Below are 18,923 nucleotides of genomic sequence, written 5' to 3'. Positions count from 1 at the left end.
TTACAGAACATAGCATTTGAGATGTCTTGAAGAAAACTAGGGATCCTAAGGGGTGAAATGAGATAATTCAGTTAGGAAATCAATAACTATTTAAGCACCTACTATGTTCCAGGCACTGTGCTAAGCACTGGAGATAGAAAGGCAAAAGAGAGTCCCTACCATTGAGAAGCTCACAATCAAATGGGGGAGACAGACAATAAGCAGCAAACATGTATAATGCAAGCTATATACAAGATTAAAAGGAAATAATTAACATGGGTATGGAAATAGAATTAAGAGGGATTGGGAAATATTTCCTGCTGAATTCCTATAACTTAAGGTTTTGTTTTTTCTTTTCTCTTCTTTTCTTTTTTCTTTCTTTTTCTTTTCTCTTCTTTTTTTTTTTTTTTTGGTATCTGTATGCTATAATTTCTTCCATTTTCCTTAGATCTGTTACACATGCAAATATCTCGATTAATCTTTATTTAGGAGGGAACACAGTCATACATGGTTTCAAAAAGAGACTAACCTTCTTGCAATAGTTGGACCAAAGGGCCCCCCCCCCCAGTAGTCACCAGGAAGTGCTTGGAAATTAGGCCACCTGGAAAAAGAGTAGACCCTTCCCCCACCCACCCACCCAGCTGTTTCACCTCTCTAGAATAGTCTACTGCATTCCAAAGCTCAGCCAGAAACCAACCTTCCCTAGTAAGGATTTGGATTGAAACAGAGAGGATTGGATTTCTAGCTACAGGAAGAAGGCACGGGTCAATCCCATCCTCTTTTGGGGTCATGGAGGTGGGAATAAGCCTGAGCTGCTCTTCTTGGCAGCTGAGCTGCCCCTTCTGAGATCTACCCAAACAGCTAGCCGGAAATGTGCTCCTTCCAAGGCCTGGTTCCCTTCATCTCTGAGTGATGGTGCTGGCATTTCTGTCCTGTATACAAAGCAGCCCCAAACCCACACCATTAGAGCCTATGGATGAAGACTGCAGGAGTCTTCTAAACATGTACTCTGTGTTCCTCTTTCACCTCACTCATTCCTCCCTCCTTTTGCCCTCCCCTGCCTCTTCTTACCACAGCTTAGTTTACAAACTCTCAGTTTCATGCTCCAGAGGCACACCTCTCAGAAGTTTCTGGTCCTACTCCCCTTGAATAGGTACTTTCTACTCAGGAAGGAAATCCATATGAGTAAACAAGCTTGGCCCCTCCCAGCATCAACAGGCCCCCACCCCAACATGATTCACTTCAGTGGCAGTTTGCAGGGGCCCTGCATTATTCTTTGAATGTCACGACCTATGTGTCAAAGTGAGAGGTTGCTTGTGGATTTTTCTTGTCTTTGAAAAGCAATCCTCCGGAGACAAAGAGGGCCTTTTACGGCTCAGTAATGATTGCCACGAGGTGGGAGCCATAAACCAGGCAAGCTTGGGCAGCGGGCATGCTGACATTTTTCATTCCTCATGTCCCACAAGTATTTCTGCTTCAACAGGGCTTCTGTGTAGATGAAAAGGAACTTTTTTGTTTCTGGATTTAGCTATATTATGTTTGAAAATTCCTACTAGTCTCCCAATTTCCCTTTGGAAGATGGTCTAGTGAAACAATTTTTTTTAATTCCCCTCCCCATTTCCCCCTAACCCCGCCCTCCCCTCCTTTTACCCCATTTACAAAGAAAAAAATCCAAAAAATCCCATTGAATTCATTTCCTCCCTGCCCCAGCCCAACCTAGACTTCCCCAACTTCTGGCACGTGGGTTTAGAGAGACCAGTAGCTACTTTTCTAGTCAGGCTTCCCATAGGCCTGAACCTGAGGATGTGCAACTAAGCAGATTGGGTCAGAAAGAAGTTTGGCCAACTTTTTTTTTTTTAATTTGAAAGACCAGTTCAGAAAAGAAAGGGCAAATGCTTCACACAGAGGGAGATTGAGACCTATGAAACGAAGAACCAAAGCTAACAGGAGTTTGATGTGGTATAAATCAATTTTAGAGGAAGTTGAGTACATTTTTGGGGAAAAGAAGAGAAGGGGCTGGTAGCTTTGTTTGAGGTTGAATGAAACTTTTGGTCTTTTAAAAAATATCGTCCTTTCAGGGACATTTTGGGTAGCTTTTCTCCTTACTTTATCTACTGCCAGCCTAGAGTTTTCCTTTGGTGAAAAATTACATTGGGAGCTCTGAGAGTTTGAATCAACATATCAGTCAATAAGAATTATTAATTGCTTACTATGTGCCAGACACTGTGCTAAGTGTTGGAGATACAAAAATGAAAGCATTTAAGGATAACTGGAGAAGTGAAAAACAATAATTCCTTTTTCTAGGGACAATGGAATTGTCTCTAGAGACTGTATAATTATTTTCCTGGTCATCACTCAAAAGTACAGTTGCATTTCTGTCATCCTCAGGATGGTCCTAACCAAGCCATTGTCTTACACATTTTCCTAGTTTCTTTCAAAGTTCAGCTCACCTATCACTTTCTGAATACCACTAACTTTCAGTTCTGCTTTGACTTATTACCCGGTATTTATTTTGTACGTATTGTTTTTGTTTATGTAAGTATTATTTCCTCTAGCAGAATTCAAGACCTCTGTTTTACCACTGAACTTCAATGACTCAGAAAGGGAGATTGAGACTGATGAATTTGTGCAACTCTGCCTCACTTAAATCCAATTCATTCAGGAGTCAAGACATCATCCCTTGATGTCACTTATCCTCTTTAAAAATCAATGACAGGGCAGCTAGGTGGCGCAGTGGATAAAGCACCGGCCCTGGATTCAGGAGGACCTGAGTTCAAATCCGGCCTCAGACACTTGACACTTACTAGCTGTGTAACCCTGGGCAGGTCACTTAACCCCCATTGCCCTGCAAAAAAAAAGAATGACAAACAACACCAACCAACAAAAGAATTCAAGACCCTTGAGCACAGTGACTTTTTAAATTTTAGTCTTTCTATCCTCAGAGGTAAGATCAGTTACTCTTCTATAACAGGTGCTTAATAATTATCTTTTAGTCGATGGTCAGTTGATTTAATAGCTTGGTTTCTGTTTTTCTTTTTTTCTATACTTTTTGGCAAAAGCTGATGCTTATAATCACTTTATGATCATTAGGATGAAAGGACACAAGTCGCATATAATGTGAAAATCCACAGGTAATGAGTCATTCTTTAGTTCCTTGAACAGACCTGGTAACCTCCAATTCTACATCTAATTTTAAAATTTGTTAGCAAAAGATAACTATAAACATAGTAGTAGTACGCTATTGTTATAGTTAAGTACCTAGAACTTAGTTTTCTTATTAACTCTTCAAAACTATTGCTCTTTTGACCTCATTTTCTTCCAGATACTCATCAACCCTCCCCCACCTGCCAAAATTAGACGAATTATCTCTTTTTGGGGGGTGGCAATGAGGATTAAATGATTTGCCCAGGGTCACAGCTAGTAAGTATCAAGTGTCTGAGGCCAGATTTGAACTCAGGTAGTCCTGAATCCAGGGCCGGTGCTTTATCCACTGCACCATCTAGCTGCCCAGACCTATTATCTCAATAAAGGACAAGTCAAATTACAGAAAACAGAATTCAAGCTAAACAACAAAAAATTAGAATCAGTATAAATTCTACCTTTCCTCACACTACCTGCTCCCATGCCTCCATTTCCAGCAGGGTGAGGGTCCACTGTTTTTGTTTGTTTGTTTTTGGTTCTTGAGCTGCCTTATTAGCACAGTATTCTCTGGTAGGAGACTAAAAAAGAATTATTTTGATTTGATCATCAGATGAACAAAGAAAGCTGATAGTTTGACAGGTGCTGCTGTTATAATGTCTGAAAGGTTGGCACCAGAGAGATAAAATGGAAAATTCCCACTGTAATGACAGATGTTAGATGAAGAAGTAGCCTCCCAACCCCAGCCCTTTGCTGGATTTTTCTCAGCTCTCTATAGTACAGTGAGTAACATCTCTAAAATCAGAGGGCTGTCTTCAAGTCTCATTCCTGATGCTTCCTACCTGTGTAACTGTGGCCAAGTCATTTAATCTCTGGATCTCATTTTCCTCCTTCATACAATAACCTGCCTCCAAGGTCCCTTCTATCTATCATTTCTTTTGTCATCATCAATGAACTTCCTGTATCATGTATCTCACCCTTTCTCAGTATTTTGTTCTTCTCCCTCAGAGTGCTCAGGACATATAAATAATTTTGCTCCCTAGTTATTCTTTGCATTAGCAAATACAGGGGAAATCAGTCAAGGAAAATTCCTGTCTCTATTCCATCTACCAATTTCTGTTATATAAACAAACCATGATGCTTGATCATGTCAGAATTCAATCTCCGCAACTCATTAGAACTGATATTCTCTGTACACTCCACTCTGCTAGACCTTGGGGCCACAAAGGCCTACTTTGTGCTATGAAAAGATAGCTTCTCCCACCTTTGTAGAAGTAGCTGTCCATAAGTGTGGAACCTTGTCCATCATGTCAGTTTTGGTGGAGATGTGTTGATGTGTTGTGTTTTTTTTTTTCTCCCTCCACTATTCCTATTTTTAAAAATTGTATTTTAAGATAGGGAAGAAGAAAGATATGAGTAATGTAAAGAAAAAGGATATTGATAAAAATATTTTTAAAGACAACAAGTTCTTCCTCTCAAAAATCTTGTAATATCCTTGTATATAGTGGATTTATTTCCATCTGAGACAATATTATTTACTGCCTTCCACGTCCAAAGCATTAGGATTATTTATCTTTGGCTCCTCTCTTTTCCTTCATTCCATACATAGACAGTTACCAAGTGTATCCACTCCATCTTTGCAGCATCTTTAAAACCCATTCCTCTCTCTGTATTGTTATTGCCACCCCTGTTAGTACAAGCCTCCACAAGCTCTCCTGTCTGGACTATTACAATGGTCCCCTAACAGATTGTCTTCTCTCCCCACTATAATCCACCCTTCACAAGGCTGACAGAATCTATTTTCTTATACATCAATTTCATTTCACAACTCCTTTGCTCAAAAATCTTCAGTGGCTCCCTCTTGTCTAGTGACTAAAATTCATACTACTTTTTTTGGCATTGAAGTCCTTTCACAATTTAATGATATTTTGCCTTTGAGGCCTTATCTCATCTCATTTCTCTAAATGCAGCCTACAGTTTTGTCAAAATAGACTCTTTCCTAGCCCCTTACACACCTTGCCCTCTCCTATCTCCAAGACATGATCCACCCTGTTCCATATAGCTAGAATGTCTTTCCTTTTCCTCTTCCTCTTTTGAATTCTTACTTCTGTTTTGAAGCCCAACTGTGATGTGGCTTTCTCTGCAAAGCAATTCCTAATTCCTTCCTTGCCCCTAATGAATAAATTTCTCCTTCCAATCTCAGTATCACTTTGTTTTACAATTCTCAATGTACTTATGCTGCAGCATTGTTTGTTACCTTTACCCACAGTTTATCTGCCTGTAAACTCTGTGATAGCTATGACTGTCTTATCTCAAATGTGTCTTTAATCAGTGCTCACTACACTGTACTGAACTAAGAAAATGTAGGTAGAAGGAATGAATGTTTGGTGCTACATTAAAATAAAATACACAATTAAGTTAATGTGTCATTTAATAACATGGATGATTATTCCTCTGTTGCATAACAATTAGTCAGGAGGAAGTAGTTCACACAAATAACTGTAATTATGCCTACTCCAATCCAAGTTTTTATAGTTTTTAATATTCTCTATTTCTACAATATCTATTAACAGCATCAGTGCTGACTCTTTTCATGAATCTGTATCAACCATGCATTTATATAAATATTCCTAGAAACACATAACTATTGGGGAATTGAAACAGATCTCTGTTATCATTTGGTCCAATCTACAGGTTAAAGGAATCACCATCATCGCATATCTGTCAAGATGTCTTCAAGCCTCTCCTGATATAATTCCAACTAGGAGAACTGTTATCTCCTTGGGGAGTCCATCCTACTTTAAAACATTAATAATCATAAAATAATTTTTGTTTCCTGATATCAAGACTATATTTGAGTCTTTTCAAATACAACACATTAATAGGTTCTGTCCCCTGGGATGAAAAAAGGAAATATATATATATATATATATAATATTTGTATGTATGTATATGTGCATGTACATGCACATATAATATATATGTGTATACATACATATATTGCATATATAATAATATATACACACATACACATATATGTATTGTATAGTATGCATATTTATGTATGACTGTAATACCACTTTGGTCATCAAAACATGAAGATTCTTTTTTTTTTTTTTGGCTCGGCAATTGGGATAAAGTAACTTGCCCAGGGTCACACAGCTAGTAAATGTTAAGTGTCTGAGGCCAGATTTGAATTCAAGTCCTCCTGAATCCAGGGCCGGTGCTCTATCCACTGCGCCACCTGGCTGCCCCCAAAACATGAAGATTCTTGATTCAATTTTCCATTAACCTTCCTTCCATCACATTCTCCTCTTCACTTTTTTTCATGAATTCCACCCAGTGCCCATCTATCTCAGTCTAAAGCGTCCATATCTTATCAAACATCTTGATTTCTAATTTCACTCATTCACTTATAATGAATAAATTCATATTGGGGTGTTAAAGTTGAAAGGGACCTTAGAGATAATTTGGTATAACACCCTCATTAAAAAAAAATGAGGAAACATTTTTTTCAAAGGTCATATAAATAGTGAGTATAAGAGCTACCATTTGAATCCAGGTTCCCTGTCTCCTCATACAGCATTCTATTCGCAATATCACACTGTCTCCACTTCATATGTTTATCTTTATACGTTATTATCATAAATTTATAAAGTAGAGACCCTTCTGAGTTCACTTTGGTATGAAAATAGAAAGATTTTGGCTTACCTTTTTTTAAAAAAATTAAAAAATAGAAAGGGGAATTTTAGCACCTTATATTCCTACTAACCACTACATTCTTTCTGATGTCTAAATTAAATCTATGTCTTTTTGTCCTAGCCTCAGGAGGGCAGCATGGTGTAGTACAAAGCATCCCGACTAGAGTCAGAGGATCTGGGTTCAACCCTCAGCATCAGATACCTCCTACCTGTATGACTTTGATATTTAGTTTTCATAGACTTACGTTTCTTGATCTGCCAGATGAAGGTGTTTGCCTCTGAGGTCCTTTGCAGCTCTCCATCTCTGAACCTGAGAAGTAAAGAAATGCTTTACTTAAGAGGTATTACCATCATAGAATATTCAACCAAACCCTCATTTTACAGAGAAGGAAACTGAGATTCAAAGAGATGAGGTCCCCTGTCTAAGAACATCTAGCTAGTCAGCATTATAGTTGTGGTGAGAAGCATATGTATATATACACGAATATATATATATATATATACACGAATATATATATACACACACATATACATATATGTGTGTATATGTGTGTATGTATGTATGTATGTGTGTGTGTGTATATATATATATATATATATATAAAATCCCTAATATATTATTATTATTCCCCATCAACATCTACCCTGGTCTAGTACTCAGGATCTCTCAATTATATCTTTTTTTTTTTTTTTAAGGATAAAGACCACTAAGCTGTGCAAACTTGGAGAGTGCAAGAAAGATAGGCGTAAAAAGATAACAGACCTGAGTATAAAGGCACAGATTCAAGGTCAAAACATAATGTATTAGTGTAAACAGGACTTCAGCACATTTCCAGATCACCTAAACAGGAGACACCTATGTGGGACATGCCAGGGAGTGTATTCTAGAAGACATTCTGTGTTGATCTGTCAAATGGTTGGGAGCAGCCTGTTTCCAATGGCTACATAGCCAGAACTCACTGTATCTTTGAATCTATAAAACTGAAGCATGCCTGTTCTCTCTTTTCAATAATATCCGAGGGCAAAGTTCTCTTTCAGTCAAAGCAGGAACATCGTATAGAAGTAAGCAAGGGGAAAGAAGAAGGAAGGGGGAGGGTAGAGAAGGCCTAGATTTCTTTCTTTACCTCCTTTTAGGTGTTGTAGTCCCAAGAAATGGGCTTGGGGTTTTAGTCTGTTTCATTGGCATATTTGTAAACACAGAGAATAGCGTTCTTGATCTGGAACTTTGTACCACAGGGACCTTGGATCTCAGGGTTCTAGGCCAGATGTTGAAAACCAGCCCAGAGTGAAAGTCCTGAGAAGTACTTGTGTCAGGATGGAAGCCAGGGGGTGGTGGGTGCTTTAGACTTGGAACTTCATCAGACTAATGCTATGTAGGAACTGATCTAACCTATGAAGCTGATTTCTTTCCCCTCCTTGGAGACTGATGCTGTATAGGGGAAATTATGTCCCCCAGGGATTGGAGGCAATAACTATATGTTTGTTCTTTTTATAGCTTTGAATAGTTTCATAAAACCTAATCATACTATTAACTGGAACTGTGGAACCTAGACCCCTAAAACTGGGGTGGGGGGGGAACAAGAGAGCTTGAGTCAACAGAAGAGCTAAGAGACTACCTTCCTTCAAAAAAAAAACAAAACCAAAACACTGAGTATTGGAGGACATTATGGAGGAGGAGAGACACGTAACAGACCTGACCTTTAGGCAGTAAGGGCCTATGATATTAGGAAAGCTAAGGAAGGATTAACTCAGCTCAGAGAGAGAACATGAACTTCTTTGCTAATCAGCAAATGGGATTTTAGACTGAGAATTTACTCAAAGGGCTGGATACAATTATCTACTTATAGGCAAATCTGTAAGGCTGGACAAATTTAACTCGTAACTATTTATAGAGGCATGTAGAATGGAGTCAGGAAAACCCCAATTTAAAGCTTGTCTCTGATATACATTGACTCTATGACATCTTAGCACTTTCACCAACTCCCTGAGTCTCTAACACTATAAATTATAGCTGCTAATCTACATTGGTAGAGGAAGTTTCCACACAGGGAATTTCCCCATACTAATGTCATCAGAGGTAAAGGTCCTCTAATAAAAACAAACAAACAAACAAAAAACAAAAAACAACAAAAAAACAACAACAAAAAGGGATTTTCTATATAAACATGAGGTTTGTTTTGCTCGTAAATAGTCTTTATTCTTTTTTTTTTGGTGAGGCAACTGGGCTTAAGTGACTTGCCCAGGGTCACACAGCTAGTAAGTGTTAAGTGTTTGAGGCCAAATTTGAACTCAGGTCCTCCTGACTCCAAGGCCAGTGCTCAATCCACTGTACCACCTAGCTGCCCCAATAGTCTTTATTTTTTATCTGTTCTTAAAATAGTCATAGGATTTTAGATCTGGAAAGGTTCATATAGTTTCATCTTCTCAGGTGAGACAAATGAAACCCAGAGAGGGTCAGTGACTAACTCATCATGAGTATACTCAAAAACCTTCTCTCTTACTACTGTCTTGACATATGTGGTTAGTTTGCTGCCCTCATAACTTATTTGGAGTCAGGTTTTAAGATAAAACTGAATTACATATAGTAAATTCTCTCTAGCATTTAACATTTTCTCACTCCCTTCTACTAAATTCAGGAGCTCTCTTTCCTGAGCATTCATGATATTACTCTTTCTTGGTTGCCTTGCTATCTGCCTGGCCACTTCTCAGTTTTCATTGCTGAATCATTATAAATTGCTCATCCAGTACATATGGTTGTACCTCAGGACTCTGTTCTAGACTTATTTCTTTCCCTTCTCTTGCCTTTTCTTCCCCTCCCCAAACTAGCTGGCATAGTGGATAGGCCACTTGACCTGGAGTTAGAAAGATCAGAGTTCAAATATGTCCCCCCTCCCAGATACCAGCTACCTAGGGGATTGTAGAAGAGTCACTTAATTGCTATCTGCCTCAGTTTCCTCCTCTAAAAATGGTATAAAATAGTACCTGCCTGCCAAAGAAGTTGTGAGAATTAAACAAAATTAATATATGTAAAGTGTCTCACAAAACCTTAAAGCATTATATAAATGTTAGCAAGCTATTATGACAATTCTAATCGTTCTCTTTTCCCAATCTCATCAGCTTCCATTCTTTCAACTATCATCTCTGAAAAAAATTCCCAGATTTATAGATTGAGACCTAATGTCCTGAACTCCAATAACACTTCATCTGTTTGCAGATTATATCCACCTATATATCTTATGGGCAAGGGAGTAACAAATGTTTATTACCACCTGACCTTTCCCCCAAATGTGCTTAAGACACTTTTAAGTTTAATCTGCATTGTTAAGACTTTCGTGCTCACTTTCTTTTTAAAAATTTTTATTTAGAATTTTATTTTTCCCAAATTACATATAAAAACAATTTTAATGTTTATTTTTAAAACTTTGTGCTCCAAATTCTCTTCCTCCCTTCTTCCTTCCTTTAAGAATTCAAGCAATTCGGGGCAGCTAGATGGTGCAGTGGATAGAGCACCGGCCTTGGAGTCAGGAGTACCTGAGTTCAAATCCGGCCTCAGACACTTAACACTTACTATCTGTGTGACCCTGGGCAAGTCACTTAACCCCAATTGCCTCACTTAAAAAAAAAAAAGAATTCAAGCAATTCAATATAAGTTATATATGTGTAGTCATGCAAAACATTTCCATATTAATCATGTTGTAAAAGCAAACAGACAAAAAAAGAATAAGAAAAAACTAAAAAATTATGCCTCAATCTGTATTCAGACACCATCAGTTCATTCTCTGGAGATGGATCTCATTTTTCATCATAAGTCCTTCATAGTTGTCTTGGATCATCTTTTTGCTTAGAATAGCTAAGTCATTCATAGCTGATCATCTTACAATATTGTTGTTACTTTGCATATAGTGCATTTTACTTTGTACCAGCTAATGTAAGTCTCCAGGTTTTTCTGAGAGCATTTTGCTCATAATTTCTTATAGAACAATAGTGTTCTATCATAATCTCATCCCACAATTTGTTCAACAATTCCCCAATTGATAGGTATCTCTTCAATTTTAAATTCTTTGCACCAGAAAAGGGCTGCCATAAATACTAATACCAATATGTTACAAATTACTAAAACTAATACTAATACTAATATGTTACAAAAAGTAACATATAGGTTCTTTAACTTTTTGGTTTTTTATCTCTTTTTTGGATACTACCCTAGAAGTGGTATTACTAAGTCAAAGAATATGCATGGTTTTATAGCCCTTTGGCCATTGTTCCAATTTCTACAGAATGTTTGAACCAGTTTACAACTCAACCATTAGTGCCACATTTTCCCCATATTCCCTACAACATTTGTCATTTTTATCTGCTGCCCTATTATCAAATCCAATAGGTAAGAGGTAGTACCCCAGAATTGTTTTGACTTGCAATAGTGAGTTAGAACTTTTTTTTTTCATATGGCTATATAGAGCTTTGATTATTTCATCTGAAAACTCTTCATATATTTTGATCATTTATCAGTTGGGGAATGGCTTTTATTTTAATAAATTTGACTAAGTTCTCTATGTGTTTGAGAAATGAGGCCCTTATCAAACAAACTTGCTTCAAAAATTTTTCACAGTTGCTACTGATAACTGTATTTCCCCCATCCTATTCCCTCCTCATGCCATTTACTCTGTTTTCTATCTCTTCTAAACCTGTCCCTCCTCAAGAGTGTTTTGCTTCTGATTGCCCCTTCCCTTAATCTGCCTTCCTTTCTATCACACCCTCCCATTTGCTTCCCCTCCTACTTTGCTGCAGGGTAAGTTATATTAACAATACCTTATGAAGGTGTATATTTTTCCCTCTTTGAGCCAATTCCAATGAGAGTAAGGTTCACTCACTCTCCTGCACCTCCCCCATCTTCCCCTCCACTGGATAAGCTTTTTCTTGCTTCTTTTATGTGAGATACTTTACCCCATTCCACCTCTTCCTTTCCCTTTCTCCTAGTGAATTCCTCTGACCCCTTAATTAATTTTTTAAAAGATATTATCCCTTCATATTCAACTCATACCTATGCCATCTGTTTAAATATACTCCATCCAGCTGCCCTAATAATGAGAAAGTTCTTGTGAGTTACAAATATCATCTTATATAAAATTTAAACTGTTTATCCTTTTAATATCCCTTATGATTTCTTTTTACTGTTTACTTTTTATGGCTTCTCTAGAGTCTCATATTGAAAGTCAAATTTTCTATTCAGCTCAGGTCTTTTCATCAAGAATACTTGAAAGTCCTCTATTTCATTGATTCCTATTTTTCCTGTTGAAGGATTATAATTAGTTTTGCTGGGTAGCTGATTCTTGGTTGTAATCCAAGTACCTTTGCCCTCCAAAATATTATATTCCAAGCCCTCCCATCTTTTAATGTAGAAGCTGCTAAATCTTGTGTTATCCTGCCTCTGCTTCCACAATACTTGAATTGTTTCTTTCTGGCTGCTTGCAATATTTTCTCCTTGACCTGGAAGCTATGGAATTTGGCTATAATATTCCTGGGAGTTTTCCTTTTAGGATCTCTTTCTAGAGGAGATCAATTCTCTGCTGCTTGTGCTAATTTAGACCTAACAATTAAAACCAACAAAACAAAGATTCTCTCCCAGCCAGCACCACACCATCCATATACAACACCACAGCATTCACACATTAAAGCAAATGGAGAAATTTTCATAATGTCATTGGCTTCCATTTGTTCACTCCTAATTTTTAAGGAGCTATTTTCTTCAGATAGCTTTTGTACCTCCTTTTCTATTTGGCCAATTTGGCTTTTCAAGTTATTCTTTTTCTCATTGGCTTTTTGTACCTCTTTTACCATTTGGCCCAGTCTGTTTTTTAAGGTATTTTCCTCAGTATTTTTTGTGTCTCCTTTACCAAGCTGTTGACTTTTTTTTTCATGATTTTCTTGCATCACTCTCATTTCTCTTTCCATTCCTTTCCTTTACCTCTCTTACTTTATTTTCAAATTCCTTTTTGAGTGCATCTATGACCTGAGACCAATTTATTTCTTATATAAAGTTCTACATCCTAAAGAAATTCTTTCCTGTTCTTTCTCACTCTCTCACCCTCCCCTCCAATTTATAGATTTAAATATGGAAGAGTGCCCAATCCTGAAAATAACTTTGTGCCCATTTTGTATTCATTTGTCTGCATACATGCTATTTCCTGTCAAAGGAACATAAACTCCTGGAGGGCAGGGACTATGTATCCTAATACTTATTGTGGTTCCTGACACATAGTAAGCAATTTATAAATGCTTGTTGGTTGGTTAATTGATTAGTGTTGTATGGATTTATATTCTAGGTTGATTAATTTCATTGTAGAAAGGTTCTAAACCTGAAATCTATTAATCGTTGATTTAAAATGTGTAGAGAGATAGATGATAGATAACTATTTCGCTATATTTGACTTCCTTTATAATCCTGTATTTTATTTTATTAATTTAAACATATTATTCTCTGAAAGAGTCCATAGAATTGATCATAATGCCAAAGGGATTCATGGCAGTGACACAAGAAAAGTTAAGAACTGCCTCATGGGGACATCAGCTCAGTAGAGCATACCTCCATCTGTTCATGGCATATCTTTTCTAGGCATCAGTTTTTCCAATTTGTCTTTGAAGCTAACATAGCTTCCACAGGGTATCTATCCAAAATTTGGAACACACCCACCTAATATTACTGCAGATGAAAATAGAAGGCTAAATTTTAAAAAGTATCATGAATTTGTCCATTGTTTTGCTTTCATTTTGGACATCACCAGTTTCAGACTAGCTGCAATTAAATAAAATTATTATTATTTCTATTTCCCCAATAGCATTTTTGTCCTGCCAGATGGAAAATTGCCTGATATTCCTCAAATTTTTGCTAGGATGGAACAAACACATCAGCAGCAACAACAACTGTGTATCAAAGGTGGTATAGGAACCATTTGGTCACAGCATCACAAAGACTGTGGAGAGTGCAGATATGATCAAAGATGTCATTGAATGATCTGGGCATTCCCAGGAAAAAGGGATGATTCAAAGATAAATATTTTGAAAATACAGAAGTTGAGGCTAGATCCCTTTAGGGGAATGTTTTGGTTTTTTTTTCTCCCAGGATCTCAAGCAGAACCAGGGCTGCAACTCATGTCTCCTAACTCCTAGAATTCTTCTCATTCTGCTATATTTCTTACTTTCTTTTCCCTACCCCCAACTCTGGCTTTACTATTTTTAAAATTTCCTTCATAGTCATCTCTGGTTTTACCCTGTTCACAGACTGAGGATTTGGAACTTATGACTATTAAAATTGAGCTAAAGGACTGAAGTTTTTCATGGACTACAATCTTAGCAATGTGACTTGAGTGCTAAGAGAATCAATGATCCTGGATGGCACTGAGAGCCATAGCACTCAGAATAAGGGTGATGACAGTTCTGCTGTGCTCTGCCCTAGTCAGACCACATCTGGGAGATAAGGTTTGATTGTAGGCACTGCATTTTAACATAGCACTTGTGCAACTTGGGTAGTGTAAGCCATCCAAATGTGTTCATAGGGCTCTTCTGATGGCTGAGCCTTCAGCCTGGAGCATTGTTACATGAGGGGCCTTAGACATGCTTACTTCACTACTGGCCCAACTCATTCTCTGGTCTCTTCTATATCTTCATTAGAACTCTTGCCCTCTGTGTGACTATCCTTATCCCACCTCCAAATTTCCAGTTCTGGTTCATGTGTTGTCTTCCCCTATTAGAATTTAAGGTCCTTGAGTGTATGGACTGTTTTGTTTGCTTGCAATCATTTCCCTAACAAATAAAATAGCACATTGCTCAACACTTAGTGAGCATATAATGAAATAACCATATTCTCTATATTTATAGTTATTCTTTCCACATCACAGGTGTTGGGGCACCACACCCATGCCATCTGGAAAATCCATGTAAAACTTTTGGGTCTTCCCTTTTGTACCAAAGAAAAAGTCTGAATTATTTTTCTTTTTCTTTTATAGGCCATTTACAGAACCTAATCGTAAAATTTGGGTTAAGTATTTTTCTTTCATTTGCTCACCTCTGTGTATCATTTGAGGCTTCTGCAAAACTCCCCCAAAATTCCCATTTAATTTTTTATGCTAACCCATGATATATCAAAACCACAATGGGAAAAATCATGATGTGGAAAGGATAACACTATATCATCCCTGTTTCTATCTCAGTACTTTTCGTAAGCCTACAAGATGTTTTTTGTTATTGTATAATTGTCTTTCAGTCATGTCCTACTCTTCATGACCCCGTTTGGGTTTTTCTTGGCAAAGATACTGGAGTAGTTTTCCATTTCCTACTCCTGTTCACTTTACAGATGAAGAGCTGAGGCAAACAGGGCTAAATGACTTGCCCATGGTCACACAGTTAATAAGTGCCTGAAGTCACATTTGAACTCAGGTCTTCCTAATTCTAGGGCTGCCACTCTATTCACTTTGCCACCCAGCTGCCCCCTACAAGATAGAAGAGTGTCATTTTATGAATTATGTAATGGGAAGATAATAAAATCTTTCTTGCCAGTATTCCCTTTCATCTCAACATCCAATGGGATACACAATATTGTCTGACAGTCTGAGAAAAGAGGATTTCATCTCTTGGCTTCTTTCCCTTTCTTTGCCACAGGATCAGACCAACTCTACAATGGCAGAAGGTCCAAGAGAGAAATGGACACCACACCCACAGCCCTGCTCATTTTTGCCTGCAAGACAATTACCAAGACAGTAGCCACTCAGGCACCATGCGCCCCAGTAAGTCCCATTCTGAGGTTAGAAGAAATAAAAAAACCCAAAAAACAAAAAAAACAACAATGGCCCTTGATGTTACAACAACTCCCTGTATCCTATCATCAAACTTCATGCCCTTTGTCAGTGTGTGCTTAACATGATCCTTTGTGAGGGGAAAGTGGCAAGTAACACTCATCCTTTTATGTTCTGGGATCATCTGAAGCTTTTCTTTAAAAAACAAAAACAAAAAGACGTGGTTAATTAAGTTAAATTAAATGCTATCTATATCCAGGGAAAGAATTGGTAAGTGGAACTATGCATAGAACAATTTTACATATATATGTATGTATGTATATACATATATACATGTAAATACATATATACACGTATACACATTCACATATTTGCTGACCTAAGTAGATTTGAGTTGGAAAATTGTTTTACCCCATCCTTTTGTTGTTTCTGCTGCTCCTGATTTCCTTTTGAGGTATTATTTTAAAGTTGTCTTAGGGGGAATTTGAGAGAACTCAGGGACATCCTTAACTTGACTCTGACATTTTGTGATGTATCTACTTTGGAAGATACATTAAGGCTTTTCTTTACTGTAAGTCCTCAAGTAGAGACTGGATAATCACTCACAGGAAACATCCTAAGGGGATCCCTGTTCACGATTAGATTATATGAAGTCTGATATCCTTTCCAACTCTGAGATTCAATTCCATTCAATTAAAAAATCTAATGACCCTCTTAGAACAATGAGACTATAATTGAAAATACTAACTTGATTTTCTAAGACACAATCTGCCTGACAATTAAAAGAATGGTAGGCAGGACCATGAATTCACTGGGTATTCATAATCAAAGACATTATTTGAGAAAAAAATAGTAATGCAAATGTGATCACAAACATATACATAGAATGTATATTGGTTTTAAATATTAACTTAAAAATAGTCCCTCATCAGTGATTGGTAGCTAAGACTGGTAAGTAACTACAGGGCTATTCACTCTACTATCAAGGGAAAGGTGTCCACTTTGCCAATCTAGAGGTATCCTCCTCCCACTTACGTAACTGTCAGCCTGGACTGAACAATAAAACACATTTAAGCTGCTCATTAAAGTTTATGAAACAGTTTGCTTCATGATCTCACGTGTTTCTCATTATAGTCCTTTAGGAAGGTAGTTCACATTTTTAGACATAAACAAGTAGTTGAGGGAAAATCAAGGTTTCTTCTGACCAGAGGCCTATGATTCCTTCTTCTATAGTTCTTTTACAGAGCAACAAGCTTAGCCGAGACCTCAGTGGCTATCTATCCTAACTCCTGCCCTAAAAAGAATTTCCTAATTAGCATTCATAATGGATAGCTACTTTATATTTTGCTTGAAAGAGATGCTCTGTTAGATGCCTTCCAGTTCTTAACTTATGATCCTCTCATCACAATCTATTATCCCATAGGCATTTCATTTCCATTTGGTGATAGAAGTATTTCTTTCTTTTTTTTAATAAAGTATTTTTTTCCTGTTACATGTAAAGATAGTTCTCAACTTTTGTTTATACAAGCTTTTCAATTTCAGATTTTTCTCCCTCTCTCTCCTCTCTCCCCCTCCCCTAGACAGCAGGTAATCTGATATAGGTTTTAAATATGTGTGTGTGTGTATACAAATAATAACATTAAACATACTTCTGCATTAGTCATATTATAAGAGAAAAATCAGAACAATGACAAAAAACTTCAAAATAGAAAAACAACAGCACCAAAAACAAAAGAAATAGTGTGGTTCATTCAGCATCTATACTCCACAGTTCTTTTTTTTTCCTGGATTTGGAGATCCTCTTCTATCATGAGTTCCCTGGAACTCTTCTGTACCATTGCATTGGTGAGAAGAATATAGTCCATCACAGTATGATCAACACACAATGTTGATGATACTGTGTACAATATTCTTCTTGTTCTGCTTATCTCACTCATCATCAGCCCATGCAAGACCCTCCAGGTTCTCTGAACTCCTCCTGCTCATCATTTCTTACAGCACAATAGTATTCCATTGATAGCAGTATTTCTTAAACACTTACAATGTGCTGGGCACAACACAAAAGAATGGGCATGCAAAGGAAGACAAAAACAACATCCCTGCCTTAAATTTTAATGGTGGAGATAGCCTGCAAACAATTATGTATATACACTATGTATTTATATATCAATATACCTATAAGTCTCTAGATGGTACAATGGGTACAAGCCATGTACTTTGAGTCAAGAAGACTTGAATTGAAATCCACCTTAGGCATTTCCAGTTTGATGTTAGGTAAGTTATTTAATCTCTCTGTGCTTCAGTTTTCTCATTTGCAAAGTGAAGGTAATAATAGCACCTACCTCACAGGTGTATTGGGGAGAGCAAATGAAATAACATGTTTGTCACCTTGCAGTACAAATGACATAATTTAATATTATTAATATGGTTAATTATATACATACACATACACATATATGTGTGTATGTATGTAAATATATATGTGTGTGTGTGTATATATATATAGAGAGAGAGAGAGACAGAGAGAGAGAGAGACAGAGAGAGACAGAGACAGAGATTAAATAGGAGGCAATCACAGAGAGAGGGCACTGGGGTAGAGTAAGGAAGGGGAAAGGCCTCTTGAAGAAGGTGAGATCTGAGTTGAGTCTTGGAGGAAGCCAATAAAGCCTTGGAATTGTTAGGAACATTTTCCTTTCCATCCACTGTTCCTCTTTCTGTATCACACAGCCTTCCCACATTGCCTAGAAGCAACACACAATACTCGCTTATGCAATTTTGAGAAAGCTCACAAAATATAAAGAATCCTTCCAAATGCAAAGAAATGTAGGCTGGATCTAGAGTGTAGAAAAGACAGGTTTTTTTCAACCATACCTGTCCACATGGAGAAGGATTCTGTCAGCTGTGGTATCATTAAATACATTTGTCAGCATAAATATACCCCTACACTTTAATTTACCATAAACTGGACAGGGAGGTACTGAGAGATGGATGATTCAGCCCAGATGAATTTGTTCTTCATTTTTCCAGTCTTGCAATGTCATTTCCCACGAATACTACCTTTCAAAGATCATTCTTCTGGAATTGGCATTAGTGCAATGACTGAAGCAAATCATTGTCCCTGGAAATAAGTACACATGAAATGGCAGGGATGGGTTCTGGATGGTATTGGTGTCTGTTTTCAGTTCCTAAGTTACAGGAAACTTGTCATGCCCTTTTTTCCATTCTGAAGCTGTGGCAATAATGCTTTGAAAGACTGAATGGAAAAAGGTGACATTGTGAGAAATGATGAATATCTTTTTCAGGAATATTTAAAGGT

Source organism: Dromiciops gliroides, chromosome 1 (assembly GCF_019393635.1).
Source record: "Dromiciops gliroides isolate mDroGli1 chromosome 1, mDroGli1.pri, whole genome shotgun sequence".
In the NCBI taxonomy this organism is placed as follows: Eukaryota; Metazoa; Chordata; class Mammalia; order Microbiotheria; family Microbiotheriidae; genus Dromiciops; species Dromiciops gliroides.
The sequence above is the reverse complement of the archived record's forward strand: the minus strand, read 5'-3'. Positions refer to the sequence as shown.